Raw genomic sequence first — 24,830 nt, 5'->3', positions numbered from 1 at the left:
CCTACTATGCCTTCTCTTCATTTGACGGCAAGCAGGGGTAGTCCCTCGGGACTCGTCTGAGGAAAGCTCAAGGAATACACAGATGAGGAGCGTGGTGTGGGAGGGGTGAGGTGACAAGTAAGCTCAGGGAGTATAGATTGGCCAGTGAAGTCAGGGAGGGCTTCCTGGAAAGGGTGGCATTTCAGTGGTGGGAGGGCTAGGCTTGCAGGGCTGCTTTCCAGCAGACACACACACAGACACAGTCAAGTCGGAGCTAAAAACAGGTTAGCACTTACACACTTAAATAAAATTCTTCTAATCTGAGGGCACACTAGGGCCCACTGTAACTGTGAGTGAACATCACGATTGTCATGACACAAAACTAGGGATCCCTAAGACTGAGGCGGTATTCCTTGCCTGACGGCATAGGATGGGGGCAGTGGCTGGCAGCTAGACTCCAGGCTGGGCCAACAGGCCTGCGGCTCGACACGTCCCTTCTATTCCACAAGGACTTCCTGGGAATGACCAGGGCCTCTGTGCAGTTCCTGTTCCCAGCGGCTCACAGTCGCCAGGCCCAGGGAGACAAAACGTGCAGGAGTGTAGTAGTGCGGGGAACAATATGGCTAGGGTGGAGGAGGGTCACAGGAAGCGGGCAGGGACAGCCAGGAGCGGGGCTGGCCTGGGGCTTGGAGGGGGGGGCGGTCATTCAGGGACTTGTGACTTGATAAGGTAAGATGACCACAAAGGAAAACAGTCCAATGAGGCGCCAAAATGACCCATTAGACGAGATGTCCAGCACAGGGTCAGATGTTAGCTCTGGAATCCTCAGACCTTCCTAAAACAAGGACCTTTAACGGTATCAAACCCAATTTATAGTGGTCACTGACATCATCTAGGTATAATAACCCTGACCTCACAGAAGAAGAAATAGATGTTCATAGGGGTGAGATGGCATGGCCATGTTTATCTCAGGCATGGCTGAGCCAGGCTATGCCACAAGCCGGTCTGACCGTAGAGTTTTGCTTGGTGTCACCTTTGGCTTTCTGCATGGCAACAGTACCCCTAGAAACTGCATACACCTGTGCTCAGGCCCAGGGCCTCTTCGTGGGCCTTACTTAGGTCATTGCCCACAAGGTCAGCATTCCCGTCCCTCATCATTCCTCCTCACATGACCTCCAGTAAGCTGGCATAGTCGTCCACGCTATAATCCCAGAACTTGGGAAGAAAGAGACAACTTGGGCTATAAGAGACCCCGTCTCAAAACAAATCGACAGATTAACCAAACCAAACCAAAAAGCCTCCAACAAATAAGGCCATTTTATCACTAGAACATAGAGTTGAGGAACATGTTTGAGAGCTGGAAATGGGGCAGCATCTGCCTGATATAGAAAAGGCCTGAAGTTCAATCTCAGGTACTAAAGAAACAAAAGATCTGAAAACTTTCAGGAGGGGGCGGATCTTGACTCACAAAAGTAACAAGAAAACTGTAAGGGGCTGGAGATGGCTCAGCAGTTAAGAGCACTGGCTGTTCTTCCAGAGGACCTGGGTTCAATTCCCAGTACCCACATGGCAGCCCACAACCGTCGGCTACTCCACTTCCAGGGGAGCTGGCACCTTCACATAGGCATACACACAGGCAAAACACCAGTGCACACAAAAATAAATACATTCTTTAAAAAAAGAAAACTGGGGAGGAGGAGAGGGAGTGGGGGGAATGGGAGGGTGTTGGGAGGAGGGGCAGAAATGGAAACTTTTATAATTTAATAAACTTTGAAAAAAATAAAAAAAAAGAAAACTGTAAATCAAATTAATAAACAGAATAAAATCCCTTGTGCTACAGGACTAGTGGACTTAATGAACATCATGGTGGTGGGGGAGCAGCCTTTGAACGACTATAGGCTGAGTTGTGGCTGGGAGGCTTCTAGGCTGGTAGCTCTGTGACCATGAACCAATCCTTCAACTTCATTGAGCCTCTGATGGTTTTATTAGTAAAATGTAGTTCTGTTTTTTGCTTTGTTTTTGCTTTTGCTTTTTGTTTGTTTTGTTTGTTGTTTGTTTTTTGAGACAGGGTTTCTCTGTAGCTTTAGAGTCTATCCTGGAACTCACTTTCTAGACCAGGCTGGCCTCGAACTCACAGAGACCCACCTCTCAAGTGCTGGGGTTAAAGGTGTGCGCTGCCACTGCCCGTGGTAAAATGTAGTTGTAGCGGCTTGTTTACGTGGGGTAGGAGGGTGAAGCACACTGGGGGACAAAGTACCTGGCTGAGCATGGAGTCACAGTCAGCTGCTGATATTGGTTCAGGCTGCCCCGCCCAATTTCAGGAAGCCCTTTATTTCTTTAAAAACAAGAAAGGAAACAAAATACCCAACAATTATTTATTCTAATTGTATGCTGTAGCGAGCAGTGTGTGTGTGTGTGTGTGTGTGTGTGTGTGTGTGTGTGTGTGTGTGCGCGCGCGCGCGCGCGCGCGTGCACGCGCTCGCAGTCAATGCACAAGTGGAGGTCAGAGGACAGCTTGCAGGGTTGGTTCTCTGCTTCCACTGTGGTTGCCAGGTTTGGTGGTGGGTGCCTTCACCCACGAAGCCATCTCGGTGGCTGTACTTTCTTAGGGCGAAGGAATGCTGGTGACAGCCTTAGAGATAAGGGCAAGCTGATCCAGCCTTTTGTGTAGGGAAGATGTCAGCTGCGTCTCCTTCAGCTCCTCCCCAGCCAGCCTAGCTGAAAAATGACCTGTGCGTTCAGCCTCAGGCTTGACTCCGTTGTGATGAACAGCCAGCTTCTCCTTTCCACCAAGGTCTGCCAGGGTTCTGGAGCCCAGCTCAGATTCATCTCTGTTTCTTTCATTAAAAATAAATAGGAAGCTCCATTGAGATGCAGTTGACATACAGTGATGATGATATGTTACTCGGAATGTCCAAAGTGATAAGTTTTGATGTATGTTTCTGCTCATGAAGCCATCCCCATAATCGGGGAAACCAACAAGCCCAGAATTGCCAAGTTCCTGAATGCCAGTCTGGTATCCTACCTACTCTCTCTGCAGTTGACCCCATCCCACCCTGCCCCTGGCAGCACAGCCGCCTCCTGTGTTTAGACATTAACTTGCATTTTCCAGAATTCTGTGCAGGTTTGGCGAGGTGGCTCAGTGGGTAAAGGAGCTTGCTACCAAGCCTGAGGACCTGGGTTTGATTCCCCGGAACCGACATAGTGGAAAGAGATCACCAACTCCACAGAGGTGCTGTGGAATCCATGCCCCTCTCAGACAATACTTAAGTGTAAAAAATGTGAGTGCATGTGGTGGCGCACACTTTTTGTAAAATGTATTTTTACTTTATGTGTGTGAATGGTTTGCCTGCAAGTATGTGTGTGTACTACTGTGTGGGCCTGGTACCTGAAGAAACCAGAAAACGACTCTCAATCACCTGGAACTGGAGCTATTGATGGTTGTAGGGAATGAAACTGGGGTCTTCTGCAAGAACAGCAAGTGTAGCCAGACGGTGGTGGCGCATGCCTTTAATCCCAGCACTCAGGAGGCAGAGGCAGGTAGATCTCTGTGAGTTCGAGGCCAACCTGGTCTACATACTGAGTTCCAGGACAACCAGGGCTACAAAGAAAAATCCTGTCTCCAAAAACAAAACAAACAAACAAACAAGAACAAGTGCTCTTAATCTTCTGCCATTCCTCATCCACATGGCAAACACTTATAATCCCAGCCTTAGGAGTAAGGAAACCCCAGAGCTCAGGGTAAACAAAGTAGAAGAAGGGAAGTTAGAGTGATGTCTTAGTGGGTAAAAACCTTTGCAGCGCAGTTCTGAGAGTGGAGTTCAATCCCCAGAACCCCTCCCTCCACCCTCTTTAAACCAGACTCTATGGCCTACATGTGTAATCCTAGCTCTCCAATGGCGAGATGGAGGCAGCAATAGAAGAACTGACAAGAAGCTCACAGGCCAGCTAGCCTGGAGCTTACAGGTAGTCATAAAAACAACCAGGTGGGAGTTGAGAAACACCTCCTGGCCGGGCGGTCAGGCAGTGGTGGCATACGCCTTTAATCCCAGCACTCGGGAGGCAGAGGCAGGTGGATCTCTGTGAGTTCGAGACCAGCCTGGTCTACAAGAGCTAGTTCCAGGACAGGCTCCAAAGCTACACAGAGAAACCCTGTCTTGAAAAAACAAAACAAACAAACAAAAAACAAAAAAATACCCACCTCCTGGAAGTTGTCCTCTAGTCTCTACATGTGTCCCATCATGCATGTGCTCACACACACACATACTACTTAAAAAATTAAGTTACAAAAAAAGGTCAGTGGCTGGAGAGATGGATCAGCGGTTAAAGAGCACTGACTGCTCTTCCAGAGGACCTGGGTTCAATTCCCAGCACCCACAACTGTCTGTAACTCCAGTTCTAGGAGATCTGACACGCTCACACCAATGCACATATAAAGCAAAGCTAAATAAAGTACTAAAAAAATTTTTGAAAAGAAAAGAGAAAGAAAAGGTCAGAGTAAAAAGCTAAATAAAGTACTAAAAAATTTTTTGAAAAGAAAAGAGAAAGAAAAGGTCAGAGTAAAAGTCAAAGAAATAAAAACCACAAAAAAACTGGGTGGTGGTGGCCCACATGCCCTTAAATCCCAGCTCTCAGGAGGCAGAGACAGGCAGATCCCTGTGAGTGAGTTCCAGGACAAGTAGGAGGGTTGTACAGTAAAACCCTGCACCAAAAAACAAAACAAAACAAACAAACAAACAAACAAAATTAAAAACAAAAACAAAAAATACACAAAAAAATGAAAAGCATAGCTGGGCAGTGGTGGCTCACACCTTTAATCCCATCACTCAGACAGAGGCAGGTAGAAGATCTCTGTGAGTTTGAGCCTAGCCTGGTCTACAGAGCAAGTTCCAGGACAGGCTCCAAAGCTACACAGAGAAACCCTGTCTTGAAAAACAAACAACAAAACAAAACAAAAACAAACAAACAAAAAAGAATAATAAAGCCAGCAAGAAGAGACATCATTACCAATTCTAAACATGCTTTTAAAAAATGAAGGCATTTTTATTTCCTGGACACATGTTAATACATTTGACAACCTTTCTTTCTTCCTTCCTTCCTTCCTTTCTTTCTTTCTTTCTTTCTTTCTTTCTTTCTTTCTTTCTTTCTTTCTTCCTTTCCTTTTCTTTCTTTCTCTCTCTCTTTCTTTCTTTCTCCACAGGGTTTCTCTGAGAAACAGCCCTAACTATCCTGGAACTACTAGCTCTGTAGACCAGACTGGTCTTGAACTCACAGAGATCTACCTGCCTCTGTCTCCTAAGTGCTGGGGTTAAAGTCATGTGCCACCACCACCCAGTCACATTTCTTAAAAGACATACTTTTCGAAGCTCATTCAAGGAGAAGCAGGTAACACAGACAGTCCCGTAACTATTAAGGATATTCATTTTATCATGAAGCGAATGGCAAACGCTCACTAGAAATGAGTCTTTCAAGAACCCTGGTGTCTAGGCCTTCACACTGGGCATATGTTGGGCACAGGTCACATACAGAGGAACTCTACGTGACCATTTGTCTTTGCGACCATCCATTCCTGCCTGGAAAGAGTTGGATATCGCGTGGGAGAGTAACGGTGGAGTCTGACACAGAGACCTAAAGCAGAATAAGCTGGAGTGGGGGAGGAGGGGACCTCAGAAAGACGAAGAATATGTAGAATATCTGCTTGCTTTAGTTAGGGCTGTGATAATGAAATGCTATCCACCTGGGTGGTTTAAGTAACGAATTAAATTTCCCACAGTGCTGGAGGCTAAAAGTCCACAGTCAAGGGACAGGGATGCTAGTTTTCTCAGAAGCCTCCTTCCCTGGTTGCAGGAAGCCGCCCTTTTGTTGTCCCACCGTGATCCTTCCTCTCTGGGTGCTCATCCCTGGGCGTCTCTGGGTAGCTAGAGCCCCTCCCTCCAAGGTAGCCAGTTGGATTGGAAAGGGCCCCATGTTAATGGCCTCATTTTGCCTTAATGACGCACGTGTGTGTGTGTGTGTGTGTGTGTGTGTGTGTGTGCGCAGGTGTACCTGCCTGTGTCTATGAAGGCCAGATGACAACCTTGGATTTCATTCTTCCAGGGCACTGTACATCTTTTGTTTTTCACAAAGGGCCTATCCCAGGCCTAGAACTCACTGCTTGGGTTCGGCTAGGGGGCTGGAGAGCCACAGGGATCCCCTTGTCTCTGCCTGTGTGATACTGGGATTACATGTGTGCCTGTTTGTTTGACTCAACATGGATTCTGGGGATCAGATTCAGGTGCAAGGCAAACACTGTACTAACCGAGTCATCTCTCTGGACTCTTGAAGGACCTCTTTAGAGCCTCTGCTTCCGAGGACAGCCCCACTCTGAAGTTCTGGGAGTTAGTCAGTCAACCGGTGAACTTGGCAGTGCCACAGTTTCGCTCATAAAAATCAAATGGCAACCAGAGCTCATCCCTGGGCCGAGAGGACAGACCTGGAACTTCCAGGAAGGTGGAAGCATTCCAAGAAGATTTCCTGGAAGGGAAATTTTAAATTTTGGTCAAAAGGGAATTAGAAAGAAAGACTGGAAATTCCAGGCGAATGGAACAGCAAGAACACCAGCCTGGAAACAGGACGCGGTTCAGGAAAGATAAGCTGACTGTCTGGATGAATCACGGGGCTGATTGTCCTGGAAGGTGGAGCACGGTTGTAAAAGGCCTTGAAAGTTGGGAGAGCTCAGGGCTTTATTCTGCTGCAATAAGGAGCAGAATAAATTGTTATCAATAAATTGATAACATTTGGGTTCAAGAAAGAGGGGAGAGTTATACGAGAATCAGGGAAATCTATGCGGAGCAAGCTAGTCATTTAGAGTGGGCGACAGAAGCTCCTGGCCTGCTAGTTACGTGGTTGGCATTATCACCAGGTTCCTGGTTCAAAGCGCCTGGAACGGCATACCCTCGATGGCCCCTGTAATTTAGGAGCAAGGCGGGCGGAGAAAGAGGGGGGCAGAGGTGTGACTCCTCCTCTTCCCTCCTGACTCAGCAGCGTTCACCCTGGAGGGAACTAAAGCCTGTAAGGCTAAGGCCTCAGTAGAGGTGGCGCCAGCTCTGGAGACTCATCTTGTGTCTGGTTGCCATGGCATCCGGCGCTGCATAGGAGGGACAATCCGGGTTCCCCGCACCCCACACCCCCTCTGGCTCCCGGAAGGAGGGTGATCACCTGGCCTCTGCGCTTTCCTCAGCGCTGAGGGTTTTTTTTTTTTTTTTTTTGGTTTGGAAGCAACACCAAATAGCTAGGTCTCCCGGAGCTTGTAGCCGGCGGAACAATTCTAAGGGCAGTACTTTCCTTTCTAAACTGGGGGTGTGCTTCTAGGCTCGTCTGGGCCCCGCCCCCTCCAACCTTTCCACTCCGGCCACGCCCACTCAATTTAAACTTGCCGTTGCTGCCTTTGGCTCCACTCAAACTCACCCCTACTACCCTGTTAAGAGCAGCCCTGTCTGTCCTTCCTACTGACCGCGGGGAAGATACTCAACTCCTCTGTAGTCGTACCCACACCTGTAGTTTGGAAGTAAAGCGCCACCTCCTCTGCTTGCTAGGAGGAGTGAGGGTGAACTTGGAAAGCCCCAGAATCCTAGCAAGCATTATGATGGGCATGCTAAACTTCATTGACAACCATCAATGTTCTTGCCTTTGCTCTTTTGGAGTGTCTTAGTCACTAGCCTAATGCGCTTTATTCGTTTTTACACCCACCGGATGTGGTGCAGAACTGGAGGTTCAAGGCCAACATTGCCTATACAGTGAGTTTGAAGCCAGTCCACACTCCCTGAGACCCAGCCTTGAAAAAACATAAAACAAACCGAATTCCATTACAATTTAATTCAGGAGAGAGAGAGAGAGAGAGAGAGAGAGAGAGAGAGAGAGAGAGAAAATCCAATTTAAGAGAAATAAAATATAGAAGCGTCTGCTCAACTTCAACCAGGCCTCAACCTTGTTGGAGTTTCTAGAATGTTCTACCTCCCACCTATCCTCTACACTTTCACAGGAAGTGAGAAATGCAGGCAGAATACAAACTGACTCCTGCCTTAAACTGCTTCAAGCTCTCCACCTCTCTCGTAAAATGCAGACACATGCTTTTATGTACAGAACCCTTACACCCAACCTGCGCTGCTACTTTCTGCTGCTGGTATCTGCCACCTCACACTAGAGTGTCCCCTGGAATTTCTTAGCCATGCTTTGTTCTTTATATATGTTGGGCTCTCTCTGCTTGGAGTCCTCTGTGTTCATTCTTTTTTTTAAGGAGAGGCATCATCAAAACTGCTGTGTTCAACTGGGGTTTCAGTGTGTGTGTGTGTGTGTGTGTGTGTGTGTGTAAGCACCTGGACATCCAGTTTGTAGGCTGTAAAGGCTCTAACAAAGAATACAGAGGTAATCCTTGGGGGCTCCACTGCGGAGAAACTGTAAAGAATGAGTTCCTTTGTCTCCCAGGGTCTTCTTCCAAACCCCTTCCTGCTCCTCCTCTTCCTGGTCCCTGTCTTTTTTTTTTTTTGAGCTCCCAAGAGGAGTGGCTCTTTCCAGGAACTAGATAGCCCATCAAAGTGCTAGCCAGGCCCAGCCGTGCTCAACTCCTGAGATAGATTACATCAGGAGCCTTCAGATAGCAGAAGGCCTTCCTGGGGACTCTGATGGGAGACCTGTAGTAACCTTTGCTATTTGCGGGGTAGCCAAATAGAAACTAAGTGACCCCAGGCAACTTTGGTTCAAGGAGCCAAAAGCATGTACTTCCTGTGAGGCCCAGGTTCCCAGTCTTGTTCTGAAGGAAGTACTTACCAACTGGAGGATCTTTGAGCAGACTCAGTCTCTAGTTAAGCCAAGAGTCACCCAGGCGCGGAAGGACATTTGCTTCTTGATATTCTGAATTGTGTACCATGTTTGCATCTGACCTGTCACTTATTTATTTAATGTGTATTTGTCTGTGTCTATATGTGTGTCTGCCATGTTTGGGAGGGTGGCCATGGAAGTCTGAAGAGTGCGGCATTGGAACCTCCAGAGCTGGAGTTACAGACAGCTGTGAGCCACTCACCATGGGTGCCAGCAACTGAACTTGAGAATTTTGGAAGAGCAGCCAGTGTTCTTTACCAGTGAGCTATATCTCCAGACCCAACTTATTTTTAAAATGAGTATGTGTAGGCAGAGAGTGTCGCGCTTGCCTACCATGCATGAAGCCCTCACTGGATTCAGTCCCCAGCATCATTTAAACCATACATAGTGGCCCTTGCCTCTAATCACAGAACTCAGGAGGAAGAGGCAGAAGGACCAGAAATACAAGGTCATCCTTGGTTACTGTGGTGGTTTGAGTGTGAATGATCCCCATAGGCACATATATTTGAATATTTGGTCCCCAACTGATGGAAATGTTTGAGAAGGATTCAGAAACATGGCCATATTGGAGGAGATCTGTCACCATGGGCATGCTTTGAGGTTTCAAAAGCCCACTCCATTCCCAGTTAGCTCTCTCTGCCATGTGGAGATGATGTAAGCTCTCCGCTACTGCTCCAGCACCATGCCTGGTCGCCTTGTCCCCACCATGATGGTAGGAAATATCCTTTGGAGTTTCTCAAAGAAACACTTTCTTTAATAAGTTGCTTTGGTCATTGCGACATATCACAGCAATAGAAAAGTAATTAAGATAGTTATATAGCAAGTTCAAGGCCAGTCTGGGCTCCCCAAGATGCTGTCCTCCCCTCAAAAATGTATCCTGAATAGTAATCAGAGGAGACACTTTTGGTGTTAAAATAACAATTGTGGCTTCTGGTCTTGGGATCTGAGTGTCACATTAGTGACTTCTCAGATCTTAGGGGGGCTCAGAGTAGACACAGGGAGATACCTATGTAGACTTGAAGGGTTTAACGTCCTTTTCTCTGACCTAGACACTGCCTGCAGCTCATTTCAGTTGATCCTAAGGAAGGCTCAGGCTGGTGGGTAGAGTGGGTGGCCTCTGAGAATCTGGTCATAAGAGAGAGTATGTGTGCGTTTGTTTGTGTGTGTGTGTAGATATATACACACCTGCACATGTGGTAGTAGGGCCTGGTGCAACTCTGAAGTCCATAACATGATCTCTGTCCTCAGGTGATGCCCAGGATATCTGTGTGTGTGTGTGTGTGTGTGTGTGTGTGTGTGTGTGTGTGTGTGTGTGTAGGCCATCAGTCGACATCAGGTATCTTCTTCCATCACTTCTCCATTTTATTTTTTAAAAGAATTTTTGTTTGGGGAACTGGAGAGATGACTCAGAGGTTAAGCGCACTGGCTGTTCTTCCAGAGGACTTGGGTTCAATTCCTAGCACTCACTGACAGCTCACAACTGTAACTCTAGTTCCAGGAGAACTGGCACCTCACACAGATATGCAGGCAGGCAAAACAAACAAACAAACAGACAAATAAGTAAACAAACAAATAAATATTTAAAAAAGAGAATTTTCATTTTGTTGGGCGATGGTGGCACACGCCTTTAATCCCAAACACTCCAGGCAAAGGCAGGTGGATCTTAGTTTGAAGCCAGCCTAGTCCACATAAATTTCAAACCTGGGAGAAATGACTGAGGTGCCTATTTAGCATAGCAAAGCTGACCTGGTTGCCAGGTTCTCCCTGCATCCCTCGGTCCCTACCTGTTATAGGATCCTTCTAGCTGGTATACCCCACACCCGTACTCTGACCTCTCCGGCTCTGGGGGCTGGGCTGTTTTGCTATTCCTTATATAATCCAACTATCTTGGTTTCCCATTCTTCTAGTACCTTTAGGCCTCCTGGCTGCTGCATGTGGTTCCCTTCTCCCCACATACATGGTCCAGCTCAAGGTTGTGTGCACTCTGGACTCTTCTAGAGGTCCCTGCCTGTCAGGGTCCAGCCTTGACGGGGTTTATGTGTTCTAGGCTAGGGGCATGTGGATTAGAAATTTTAGGCAGAAGGAACAGAGATACAAGAGAAAAGAACAGAGACACAGAATAGAATCAGGAAGGAAATCCACTTAATACTGAATCTGCCCAGTTTCTTTCTTATGATCTTTAAATACCCCAATCCAAAAGAGGGGAGGAAAGCAAAAAACTTTTTTACCATCTTACCCAAAATACCAAATAACCACTCTCTAGGTCAAGATATCCTATTAATAGCCACACCTTAAATCAAATCTCAGTAACCTCGAAGGAGCAAGACTAGGCCTGAACTCTCTGGCCTTTAGTCAAGGCGGAATGGATCTACTTCTGTGGGCCCCACACCTGCCTCTGGCTATGCTCTCCCACGTATCTACAACCTTCTCCTCCACCCACGTAGGAGAAGCCAGGTCCTATCCACTCCTTTTTATTTTATTATGGTTTTCATTCAATAGTGAGTTCAAGGATGGCCAGGGCTACACAGAGAAACCCTGTCTTGAAAATGACAAACAAAAACAAAAAAACAAAAAAAAAGTTATTTTATTTGTATGTGTCTGCATCTGTGTGAGTGGATCTCACATGTGTGCAATGCCCGTGGAGGCCAGAAGAGAGCACTGGAACCCTTGGAGCTGGAGTTACAGGAGGTGATGGGCGCTTTCTATGGGTGCTGGGAATGGAATTTGGGTTCTCTGCAAGTGCAGCCAAGTGCTCTTAACTGTTGAAACATCTTTCAGCCTACCTCCACCTTAGTGGAGGCAGAGGCAGGAGGATCTCTGTGAGTTTGAGGTCCAGGACTGGCTCCATAGCTACTGAGAAACTTTGTCTCAAAAAAAAAAAAAAAAAAAAAAAGTCCGCTGTGGTCTAGTGAACGGCTCAGTGAGTAAGGCACTTACTGTCAAAGCCCAAGAACTTGAGTTTGATTCCCTGGAACCACGTGGTGGAAGGGAGAGAACTGAATCCCACGAATTGTCCTCTGACTCCACACAAACATCATGAAATGCATACCCCTCCAAAATAAATAACAGCTAAAAATTTCAATGTTGGGCATGACCTAGAGTGATGTGGGGCTGGGAGCCATGTTGGGCTAATGACAAGGAAGCTGTTCTCCAGCCCCTGGTGCCATGGCTTTCACTGAGCTCTCTCTGGCCCTTTCGGAAGTACTTTACTGCATTTGTTTAATGGGGTGTGGACTGGAACATTCTGAAGAGCATCCTCCAATTGTAGAGATGACGCTGGTGATAATGATGTCTTGCAAAACCATGAAGTTAAGATCCCTGAATCTTTGAGACCAAACAGAGCTTTTCAGGTTATGATACCACTCTGGCCTTGGCTTCTTCAGTGAACAGTCAGTCAGCTAGCCACCCCATACTAAATGTTCAGGGGCCCCAAGCCAGGGCAGCCTCTGGATTCCCACTGCTGGGCGCCGCCTCGGGCTTATCGCCTCCCGACTCCCTAGCAGGCAGACTGTCTCCATTGCTGCTGAGGGTAGCTGATAAAGAGGACAGACCCTCCTGTTTATTGTGGCCCAGTCTGTGGAGAAGCAGGCCTCCCAGTGGCGGCCCTGTCTCCTCTGGGAACAGGCTGTCTGTTTGCCAAGATACCATCACATTCCTGCAACCAGAGGCCACCCCAGGATGGGTGGGGGCGGGGTGGACAGTGGAGGAGGAAACAGGACAGCTGCAGGCCTCTCTGTTCCCTGGGGCCAGTTCTGAGAAGGTCCATTGGGGGGATTCTCAGTTCCCAGCCTGCTAAGTGCACAGCAAAGCCTCGCAAAGGGCATGCACAGCCCACATTGGGCTCATCACCCTGCAGAGTGTCCACGGGTGGTTGTGCCCAACCCATAGCTCATGGGGGCTGCATGCCACTGAGGCTAATGATGAGTGTTACCCAACACAAAGTCATAACGTTACTTAAAACATCACAAGGTTGCTTTGGGAATTTGCTGTTGTTGTTAACTCTATTATGTGTTTCTTAACCATGGACTTTGTACATGACAATATCATGTCACAATGTCAGAAGGTTGCACCCGCCTGCACAATTTCCCGCACATTCACACAAACTTGAGGTCTGTCTTCCAAACAGCTTTCCATTTAGGTAGTCAGGGATCATACAAGGTTTGGTATGAAGGGAGATGCCTGGCAAGATTGAGACAAGATAGGGGCCAGGTGATCCTCCAATGGCCAGATCAGCTGACATTCATGGCCAACCCGAAAAGGGTGCTCGTTGAGGGCAAATACTGCCAAAAGCACTATGGGGACAGGCTAGAGGGATGCATCAGTGGGTAAAGTGGGTGCTTGCTGTCCAAGTGTGAGGACCTGAGTTCAATTCCCAGCACCAGTGTAAAGAGCTGCCTGTTGTGGTGTGCATGTGCCAACCCAGGGTTGAAAGGTGGAGACAGGAGGATCCTGGACTCACTAGCCATCAAGTCTGACTGAAGCAGTAAACTTCTGGGTCAGTGAGAGACACTACCTCAGAAAAACAGCTATAGAGTGACCGGGTGGACAACAAACAAGGGACTAGACGTGAAATTTCCCTGATTGGCAGATAGAGAGAGGGTCTGTGAGTAGGGAATAAAGACGGTGAAGTTCCAACTTCCAAAATAACCCTTCCAGCTGCCAGACAAAAGCTTAGGAGCTGAAAACAAAGACCTGGCTGCCGTTTTCTATAGCCAGTAGGGCCCCTTCGGCTTTGGACCTTGGACTGGTTGGACAAGTTCAAGGATGAATCCAGGCTTGTTTATCCTAAAGTTGGGATCCCATCAGCCTCCCTGCCTTTGTTCAAACTGACCAACCCTAAATTAGGAGAGGAAGACTCCTCAAAAGCCATTCACAACCTCCAGCCCGTTGGGCCGCAGCTCCAGCCCCGCCTCTTCTCTCATAGGGCTTTTCTCTCTGTGCATTGCTGTGTGAGTTTCCTACCCCTAAAAATTTGTTTGCAGCTGCAGAGATGGGCAGCTCCAGGGTGAACTGGCTTTGGAGTCAGGCCTGTGTTCTACTGCTTGGACCAGTGCTAAAGAACCCTGCCGTGGAGAATGAGCTCACTGAGCCTCGGCTTCCTCACACAACATATACAACATATACAGTAGTGTTATCCTCCATTGTCCTCCTGGATAAACTGCCAAGGTCTTGAGGAGTTTTGCTGGGACCTCTCTGGGTGTTGATGTTTCTTCACAGAAGGAGGGGGCAGGTCCCTCACCTGAGTGTTTAGCCACCCCTCCCAAACAGTTGTAGGCGATTCTATCCTAATTGCCTGTAGCTTTAGGACCTCTGGGTGGGGCTGGCATTTATAGCCAGGGGAAATACTAGGAAGGGGGCTCCATCTAAACAGCCTTGGGGAAGTCAACCACCTTGCTGGCTGCTGGTTCCAATGGGGCATGGTTATTTTTTTGTTTGGTTTGTTTTTGGTTTTTCCAAGGCAAAGTTTCTCTGTGTAGCCTTGGTTGTCCTGTAGACCAGGCTGGCCTTGAACTCAGAGAACTGCCTGCCTCTGCCTCTCAAGTACTGGGATTAAAGGAGACCCCACCACACCCAGTTTCCACGTGGCTGTTTTAAGGTCACCATTGCTTCTGCTCAGTGCTCTGTAAGTTAGCCTCATAAACTCTTTGGTTCCCCGAGATGGCACTGATGGAGTGCAGCTTTGGTTTGTGACTGGGACTTCAGGGGAGACTGTGGGTAGATGTTGCCCAGTTGCACCCCCACCTCCAGGGTGAAAATTCTCAGCCACGTATGGTTAGAGGAAGTGTATGTGGGGTAAGGATCTAACTGCTGAGGCACAGGCAGGTTTGGAGTGATATTTTATTTGTATTTTAATAAATAAAGGTTGCCTAAAGATCAGAGTGCAAAGCTAAACCACTAGCAGCCAGGGCGTGGGGACACTCACCTTTAATCCCAGGACTCAGGAGACAGAGGCAGAGGGATCTCTGTGAGCTCAAGGCTACCCTGAGTTACAAGATACGGATCCAGAAACAGATCTAGGGGGTGATGGCTCACACCTTTAATCCCAGTGTTTGGGACTCACATACCTTTAATCCCAGCACTAGGGAGGTGGAGACAGGAGATATATACTAGGCCGAGAGAGGAACATAAAGGGGAAAAGACAGGAACTCACTGGAGTGTGGAGTCTGAGGTTTGGTGGAGACGCAGTGCAGTCTGGGCAGTCTGAGGATCGCTCCTTTGGTCTGAGGTAGAGGGAAAAGGACTCTCTAGTGGCTTACTGCTCTGCTTCTCTGATCTTGAGCTTTAACCCCTATATTTGCCTCTGGGTGTTTATTAGTTGTGCTACATGGGTTGTCTTGGCAGAGGGTGGAGAGGCAGCTTCTCTAAGTGGGAACTTCAGAAGGGAATCTGTAAAGAGAGACGCTATCACTCGGTGAGAGAGCACAGAGGAGTACTGACTTCAAAGGGGGTGGCTAGAGTGAGTGGTTGAGACCATTACTTTGGGACTGGGAAGACCTGAATTTAAATCCAGTATCTAGCCCCGACTCCATCATTCCCCTTTAAATGGAACTGGCTGCTGAATCTGGGGACTCTCATGTGCTAGCACTTTGCTCTCCCACTGAGCTGTATCCAGCTTTCTTTTTACGTGTTATTTTGGGACAGCATCTCCTGTATTAGTCACTTTTCTTGTTGCTGAGACTAAATCTCTGAGAAAAGCAACATCAGGAGGAAGGGCTTGTTTTGACTCGGTCTGAGCGAACACTGTGGTGGGAAAGGCCTGGCGGCAATGGCAGCCGGTCCCTTCTTAGCCACAGTCAGAAAGCAGAGAGAGACAAATGCTGGTGCTCAGCTCCATTTCTTTTTCCTGAGTCCAGGGTCTTCAGCACACAGAAGGCTTCAGCTCACAGTGTGAGGCTTCCCACCTTGGTGAACCCAGTGAGAAAGTCCCTCACACACATACCCAGAGGGTTGATTCCTACATGTTTCTAGAGTCTGTCTCATTGACAATCAATGTTACTTAGTCTCACTAAGTTGTCCAGGCTGGCCTTGAACTTGTCATCCTCCTGCCTCAGCCTCTTGAGTAGCTACGCTGCCAGGCCCAGCTTAATACCTAGCACTTGATCTGCATAGTTTTGGGGAGCCGCTCGGTGCCTCAGTTTATAGAATGAAATCTCTAAAGTAAGGTTCCCCCTAGATGTGCGCAGAATGGATGGCATCGTTTAGAGAACTTTGGAGAGAAGTTGGGTGGGGGGTTCTGGCAAGGCACACAGTAAATGCTCAATATGTGTGCCTGTCAGCATTGTTCACAAGGACCTGGGGGTGAGGAAGAGACGGGAGTATGGTTTGTTGCATGATGGCCCAAAGATGTCAATGTCCCTGGAAACTGGGACGGCACTAGGTAACATAATCAGGGAGAATGAAGGTTCAGATGGACCTGTTGTTAACCAGCTGACAACGTATGGAGATTGTCCTGGGTCCTAGATTGTCCTAGGTCCTAGAGAGGCCTTAATCACAAGAGTCCTCCCTGCTAGGTGGAAACAGAGACAGAAGAACCACAATGAGTAGTGTGAATGACTCTCCCCAAGTCACTGTGGCTGTGACATGGAAGAGGACCCACAAGACAAACAATGCAGGCCACCGCTAGAGGTTGCACAGGGCAAGTGAGTGACTTCTTTAGTCCCCTGAGCTTCTTCAGAGGCCCAGAGCTGAGCTGCTGAGACAGTGCAGCAGGTGAGTGTGCTCGCGGTCAAGCCTGATGACCTTGGTTCAATTCCCAGACCCATGTGGTGAAAGGAGGACGCTGGCTCTGGCAAGTTGTCCTTTGAGCTCCACATGCATGTTATGTATGTATGTCTCACTCCAAATAAGTAGATAACATGTCTGTAGGTTTGGGGTCTTAAAGAAAAGGCAGGAAGCACTAACGACACTTATATTTTAGCACAAGGATAGCCATTCATGTTTCAGACGTCCAGAACCGTGAGAGAATGGATTGGAATTGTGTGAAGACACTGTGTGATTGTCACTACAGTGAAAGGAAGGGAACAGGTGTAGGCAGACTTTCTGTCCCACCAACTGCTCCCCAAATAACCACACAGAGAGTTAATATTAACTATAAATGCTTGATCAACAACTGAGGCTTTTTGTTTGTTTGTTTTTGTTTTTCTGAGGCAGGATTTCTCTGTGTAACAGTCCTAGTTGCCCTGGAACTAGCTCTTGTAGACCAGGTTGGCCTCGAACTCTCAAAGATCTGCCCGCCTCTGACTCCCTAGTGTTGGGATTAAAGGCGCACACCACCACCACCCCGTTTGTTTAGACTTGTTTTTAGTTAGCTCTTTTAACTTAAATTAACCCATTTCTATTAATCTACGTGCTGCTCTGAACCTTGTCTACCTCATGGACACACTTCCCATCCTGCTCGCTCTGCATCTCATGGTGCCTCCTCCCACTCTTCCCTTGTTCTTCCCAGCATTCTCTGTGTCTGGTGGTCTCACCTGTACCTCCTGCCTAGCTACTGGCCAGTCAGCTCTTTTATTAAACCAATCAGAAGGTGCCTTGGCAAAGACACATTTTTACAGTGTACAGAAAGATTATTCCGTAACAGCCAGGGATGCTGAGCCTTGAACACTAGAAGGCTGGTGGCAGACAGAGGTAGACAGGGATTGGAGGGCAGCAGCATCAGGAACAGGGGAAAACCTGTGTGTCTACGCAGAAATAAAGAAATGGACAGAGTTCTCCAGTCTGTAGGGTCAGTGTCCTTGGCAATGGCTGAGCCACTTCCTGGCAAGAGTTGGGATCTTCTTCTTTATCCCTTCAGGAAGGTTGAATTTGTGTGTCACCTGCTTTGGTCAAACTTTTGTAGGTTTGGGGCCTGGCCTCGGGAGGTGTTGTTACAGCGCCAGCTGTTTTTACCACCTGCTCTAACCCAGAACCAAGCCTGAAGGGACAAACAGCTTCTAACACGGCCCAGTGACCCCCCCCCCCCCCGGCCCCGCACCGCTTCCCGCAGCTCATATCATACTGTCCCCAGTTACTTCTTCCATTGAGTATGGACTATACACATGGTTTCTAACAGTGTACTTCGTTGTCCATGCTTGGCTGGTGCTTTTGGCTGCAGAGCTTCTCTCTCTCTCTCTCTCTCTCTCTCTCTCTCTCTCTCTCTCTCTCTTCTTTTCCTGTTGGCTTTTCCTGGAGGAACATGGCTTCTATGTCGTAAGCTGCTCATGTGGTAAGGAAAAATGCCTCCAGCGGAAGCCAGGAAGGACCAGAGCCATCAAAAGCTGTATGAAGGAGCTGTGTGTGGTGACACACATGGAACTCCAGCATTCAGGAGGCTGGGCAGGAGCATTGTGGACTTGAGGCTAGCCTGGGCTACATGGTGAGATCCTGTCTTAAGGGAGAAGAAAGAGGAGAGGGAGGAGAAGGAAAGAAGAGAAAAAGCAGAAAAATGAGGAGGAGTTGGGAGGCAGAAGAGGACCAAACCAATCAACCAACCAACCCACCACCAACTCAATGACCGACCAACTGACCAACCAACCAACCGACAAATCAACCAACCAACCCACCACCAACTCAATGACCGACCAACTGACCAACCAACCAACCAACCAACCAACCAACCAACCAACCAAAGAGACCCAGTCCAGAAACGAAGCCATGTAGCCGTGTGAGGGACTTAGAAGTGGGTTACTGTTCTTTGAGGTTTTCGTTTTGTTTTGTTTTGTTTTTAAGGCATGGTCTCAAGTACCCCAGGCTGTTTGCAAAGTAGATAACATGCCTGTAGGTTTGGAGTCTTAGAGAGAAGCCTGAGGATGACCTTGAACTACTTATCATCTTGTCTCTACTTCCTGAGTATTAGGTATACAAATATGGTCCTCTATGCTTGGTTTGTGCCATGTAGGAGACTGAGCCTGCACATCTTTGTGCATGCTGGGTGAGTGGTCAGCTGAGCCAGTCCCCACTTCCTGGACCTCGGAAAGTATGAGGATCTACATTTGTTGTTTTTAGTTGTGTAATTTGTTATGAAGCAACAAGCAGATGACTGATACACCTCCAGGCTGGTCACGATGATGCTGACATGTGACCTGGTCATTCCTTTTCATCTAGTGGTGGTCAGATGGTCTTCAGACATGGAACAAACCACTCCTACCTAGCCCAGAGTGGTAAACAACAGTTGGCCCTACGATTGTCAAATCATCTCAGGCATTTTGTTAAGCTGCTGACTTTGGAGCGGTGTGCCCACCCACAGCTAACCCAGGTTAGTTGGAAGACGTAGTAGGAACTGACGTAGAAAGTGGGTGGGGCAGGCTGATGGGAGATTCAGGCAACGTGGTGTCTGGTTTGCTGACATCGTAGCGGGTATTTGAGAGGTGCAGCCTGTAAGGAAACTTCTAGCAGTACAAGGTACATGACTCAGAGGTACAGGGAACTTGGGGGGCCTGCTGTCATGAGGTAGACAAACAGCTTGGGGAGGCCTGGCAATGAGTTAAGTGGAGGTGTGGGAGAGGCACTGGGGTAGGACTCATAGAAACAGTTACAGCAGACTATGGTAGGGCAGGATGTCCTGATGCCTGTAGCTCCCTGGCAACGAGGTTGGTGCCGTCCCCTCCAGAGAGACCTCTGTGGAGGCAGGTAAAGGGGGTTGCCATTTTGTCAGAACAGGCTCAAGTTCAAGCTTGCTCTTTCATAACTGTGAGACTCTGGTTCACCTCTCTGAGACTTGCTTTCTCATCAGACATGGTAGAGCAAGTTAAAACCCCAACTTCAACTCAGAATGCTGGTCTGAGAGACAGCCTTTCAAAGAATGGCTTCTTCCTCTTCATCCTCCCTCCTCCTTCCTCCCTCCTCCAGGAGCGAGAGAGGAAAGAGTTCACATAGCGACATAAAGCAAGCCCATCAAAGCAAGAGTGTGTCATCCTGAGTGCGGAGACTGATGTGCCCCATAGAAGCGTCTGCCACATCTGCAGCTGGAGTGTTGGAATGTCTGAACAAATAAACAAAACAAGGAAGGAGTAGGAGAGCCCAGGGGCAGTGGTGCACTCCTTTAATCCCAGCACTCAGGTGGAGGCAGAGGCAGGTGAGTTCGAGGCAAGCCTGGTCTACAGAGTGAGTTCCAGGGTTATATAGTGAGACCCTGTCTCGAAACAACAAACAACAAACCAACCAACAAACAAACAAAAACAAAGGAGTAGGAGGGCTGGGAAGATGGGGATGCTCACCCACAGAGAAGAAAGTAGAGAGAAGGTTTTGAGAAACTCCAATGACAGTGACCAGGTAACAGATGGCCCTCAGGATAGACAAACATTTCCCAAATCCCTGTGACTTTCAGTCATTGAATTTTTTAGTTAATTATCATTTTTCAAAACTCTTTTTCTATTATTTCTATTTTCTATTAGGATGTCTTTGTTTTTCGAGATAAGGCATCACTTTGTAGCCCTGGCTAATCTGGAACTCACTGCATACAACAGCAGGGTGGCCTTGAACTACAGAGTTTTGCCTGCCTCAGCTTCTTGAGTACTGAAATTAAAGGTATATACCAACCATGCCCAACTTTATTAGGATTTTTTGTTTGTTTGTTTTCAAGATAGAGCTTCTGGCTGTCCCGGAACTTGTTCTATAGATCAGGCTGTTCTCAAACTTACCGAGATTCTCCTGCCTCTGCCTCCCAAGTGCTGGGATTAAAGGTGTGCACCACCATGGCCAGCCTTAATTAGGATTTTTGAAAACATTTTTAAAAGTGTGTATGTGTGTGTGTGTGCATGTGTGTGCGTGTGTGCGTGCCTGCGCGCGCAAGAGAGAGAGCGAGAGAGCACTCAGGCATACTTAGCATGCCATAGTGGTTTGGTGACAAGAAGTTTTACCTGCTGAGCTGTCTTGCCAACATTTAGTATCATTAGTTTTGTTTGTTTGTTTTTTCAAGACAGGGTTTCTTTGTGTAGCTCTTGCTATCATGGAACTCACTCTGTAGACCATGCTGGCCTCAAACTCAGAAATCTTCCTTTGCGTGGGATTAAAGTGCTGGAATTAAAGGTGTGTGCTGCTACCACCGGGCAGTTTTGTTTGTTTGTTGACACTGGGTCTGAACTCTGGGATCATAGACCTGCATCTTTGTGCCTGTTTTTGGTGGTCACCAGTGTGTTCCAAGTTTTAGTCACTCATGGACCCCTGCTGGAAGAAGCACCAAGTTGACATGCTTCCCCAGGGACAACAGCAAAGAAAACAGACGGTGACAACCCCAGGCTGCTTCTCAAGTGCTTAGCCTCATTCTGCTTATACTGCACTGGTCAAGGTCATGACTGAGTTCAATAAGAAAGACAATAGAGAGGCTGGAGATGGCTCGGTGGTTAAGAGTGCCTGGTGCATTTACAGTCCCAAGTCAGTTCCCAGCATCCATGTTGCTCACGGGGGAACTAGCTCCAGGGGAACCGACCAATGCCTGGTCTTCTGACCTCCACAGGCACCTGCACTCTTCACACATCAAGTACATTTGACTTTTGAATGCGATAGTTTGTTTATTATGACAGTCTCCTACAGCCTAAAGCGGGCCTCAGACTGTCTAGGTAGCCCAGATGGGCCTTGAGCCCCTGCTCCTCTGTGTCCTAAGTGTGTAACTACAGGCACAGGCCACGGTGTCCGTCTTAGGTCTGAGATTTTGACTAGCAGGTGAGAGAGAGCGTTGTGGAAGGAAGCCAGGATAGGAGATAAACTCATAAAAACCACAGAATGGTCTCGATGGAGGCAGTGATGTTCAAGGCCCAGGTACTAGTGGATTCAGTATCTGTCTAGGGATGTGTGACTGATTCACACAGATGGCCATATTTTCACTTTGTCAGCACAAGGCAGAAGTCAGGGCACCCCCTGGACCTCCCTTCATAAGGTGACCTAACCATTCCCTGATACTCTCTCCTCTAATGCCACCATGATGTTGACTGAGTGTCAACATGAGGAGGGGCACATGCATTCTGTCCATTGCAGTAATCCCAGTTATTTAAGTTGAATTCAGTTGGATAGATTATAAGAGAAAACTCAAAATAGCAGCAACTAAGTGAGGTGTTTTCTCCTCACAGACAAAGGCAGGAGACGAAGAGGCAATCCAAGCCAGATAAGGTTATCCTAGCAGTCTAGGCCCGAGGTTCTTCTCTGTCTCGGTTCTGCCATCTCTAGCGTGTGACTTCAGTCTGCAGGGCTGCTCAGTGTTCTATAATGTCTCCTAGAGACCGTCATCACAACCTTACTCTAGATCACAGAGGAAAGAGGGTAAAGGTCACGGAAAGAGGCTTCCCACTGTGTTGGCTTCCATCACACAATGTTTCTGGAAGTTTTACATAGTGTTTCTACTTAACCTTATTGAGCTTAAATAGCCAGCACAAAAGGTAGGGATGATCATGTGACTATACTCTGGCCTGCCTAGTTCCCCAAACCCACAGTATAGAATCTGTACATATAAAAATGAAGTTTTTTTTTTTATTTTGTTTTGGTTTGGTTTTGGTTTTTCAAGATAAGGTTTCCCTGTAGCTTTGGAACCTGTCCTGGCACTAGCTCTTGTAAACCAGCCTGGCTTCGAACTCACAGAGATCTACCTGACTCTGCCTCCCGAATGCTGGGATTAAAGGCATGTGCCACCACCACCCAGAAAAAAAAATGAGTTATTTTGTATTTGAGAAAAGGTGTGTCTATGTTACTGTTTTATTGCTGTGAGAAGACAGCTTTAGAGAGATGGTCCATGAGCATTGTGGGAGGAAGCAGACAGGCATGGCTTTTGAAACCCACCCCCAGTAACATACTTCCTCCATCAAAGCCACACCCCCCAATCTTTCTTAAACAGTTCCACTCCCTGGTGATGGTGACAGTGATTAAACATTCAAGTCTAAAAGCCTTTGGAGGCCACACTCAGCCAGACCACCACAGGACATACTGCACTTGCCATAGGCACCAAGCTCTCCTGTCCAGAAGCCCACTGTTCTAACATGCTGGAGTGATGAAGCAGGTATCTGGCTCACCCTGGGCCTGATCTCAGCTTGGCACAACCTCTACCCTTCCCTAGCACCTTAGCAACAAAGGTCTGCCTCTAGTTATCACTGGGTTGATGCTACGATTTGATTTTTTTCTTTCTTTTTTTTTAAAAATATTTATTTATTTGGTACTAGACAGAAGGCTCTATTGTTTAGAGCATGTGTTGCTCTTTTAGAGGCCTGGGATGTGTTTCTTAGTACCCACATAGCAGTTCATAAACCTCTCTAACTCCAATCCCGGGAGATCCAATGCTCTCTTCTGACCTCTCTGGGCACCAGGCATGCATGTGGTACATATACATGCATGCACATAAAACAGAACAACCAAATCTAAACCAAAACAAAAAATCAAAAAACAACTTAAAATGTATTCATTTATTCTTATATATATGAATGTTTTGCTTGCATGTGTACCCCATGTGTACAGGACCTACCGGCAGAGACCATGGAGATAGTGTTCAGGTCATATCTCCTGGAACTGGAGTTACAGTTAAGCACTCTATAGGTGCTGGGAACAAAGCCTGGGTCCTCTGCAAGAGCAGCAAGTGTTCTTAGCCACTGAACCATCTCTCCAGCACCTAGATTTTGTTTTCTAAAAGGAGGAATAATTCCTCTTCCTACATCTTTAAGAAAAAGACCAAAAGTTTTAGGGAGACATTCACCTTTTAGGAAGAAAAAGAGAGATGTCTCAGTTGGTAAAGTTCTTGCCATACAAGCACAAGACCTGAGCTCTATCCTCAACACCCACATAAAGACACAAAGCCCACATGTAGTGGTGCACGCCTGAAATCCCAGCACCAGGAACCCGACTGAAGTGAGGAACCCTGGGCTAGTGAGAAAGCTCAAAACTAAGGTGGAGAGTGGCTGAGGCTGATGCTCTGTGTTCCTCTCTGGTCTCCGTGTGTGCACTCACATGGGTACGTGCATCTACACACATATTTATATGTATGTGCACACAGGTTTGTGTTTTTTGTTTAATTTTTCCAGACAGAGTTTCTCTGTGTATCCCTGGCTGTCCTGGAAGTCGCTCTGTAAACTCAAAAAGACCTGCCTGTCTCTGCCTCCCGAGTGCTAGGATTAAAGGCGTCCACCACCACCTGGCTAGGGGAATCGGATCCACTGGAACAGGAGTTACAGACAGCTGTGAGTTGCCATGTGGGTGCTAGGGATTGAACCTGGGTCCTGAAGAGCAGCCAGTGCTCCTAACCTCCAAGCCATCTCTTCAGGCCCAGGTTTTTGTTGTTGTTGTTGCTATGTTTTTTGTTTTGTTTTGTTTTGTTTTGTTTTTTTAAGCAAGCCTATTTCTATGGAGAGGGGAATATGACCCCAGCTGTGTGATATGCAGTCTAGGTGGGTGGGAAAATCCATCTTCCCTAGGCACGCATAGCAGCTACCTTAGATAGAACTCATCACACAGGCCTGGCCTGAGCTTTCTGGGCAGGTTTCTCCCAGGAAGTCAGCGGTCTCAGTCTGGCTGGTTATGCACAGCCCAGCTCTGTTTCTGGGAGGAGGCCAGCCGGGGTCATCTCACCCCACTTCCCCCTTATTTGAAAGGACCTTGCCCTTCTTTGTATTCAGGGCTTAATTTGAACAAGTTCAAAACCGCCTTGTAGAGTTCAAGATCATTATAACAGCAAAAACGCAGTGGAATAGCACACCACTGCCAGTTAATTATGAAAAATCCCTTAATAGCCAACATTATTATAAATTATATACCCATTATGACAGGAACAATTGAACTCTCTGTTTTTCTTGCCCAGCATTGGAGCTCCAAACAATACTGTCTTGTTGGGGAGAATGACCTGGATGTACTTGGAGGCAAGTTGGCAGTTTCTGTGGGCTACCTTTGCTGACCACAGGGACCGTGGCCCTCTAAGGACATTCTGCTTCTGGGAGAGATGAGGCAATGGGCTGGCCAGGCCTAAGAACTACACTTGTCTCATACCTGCCATCTTCCCCACTGCTATGACTGCAAGATTCTTCCCCACAAGGCCTCCCAACCACCTC

This window comes from Myodes glareolus, chromosome 4, assembly GCF_982192425.1.
Source record: "Myodes glareolus chromosome 4, mMyoGla1.1, whole genome shotgun sequence".
In the NCBI taxonomy this organism is placed as follows: domain Eukaryota; kingdom Metazoa; phylum Chordata; class Mammalia; order Rodentia; family Cricetidae; genus Myodes; species Myodes glareolus.
This window is presented reverse-complemented; position numbering follows the sequence as displayed.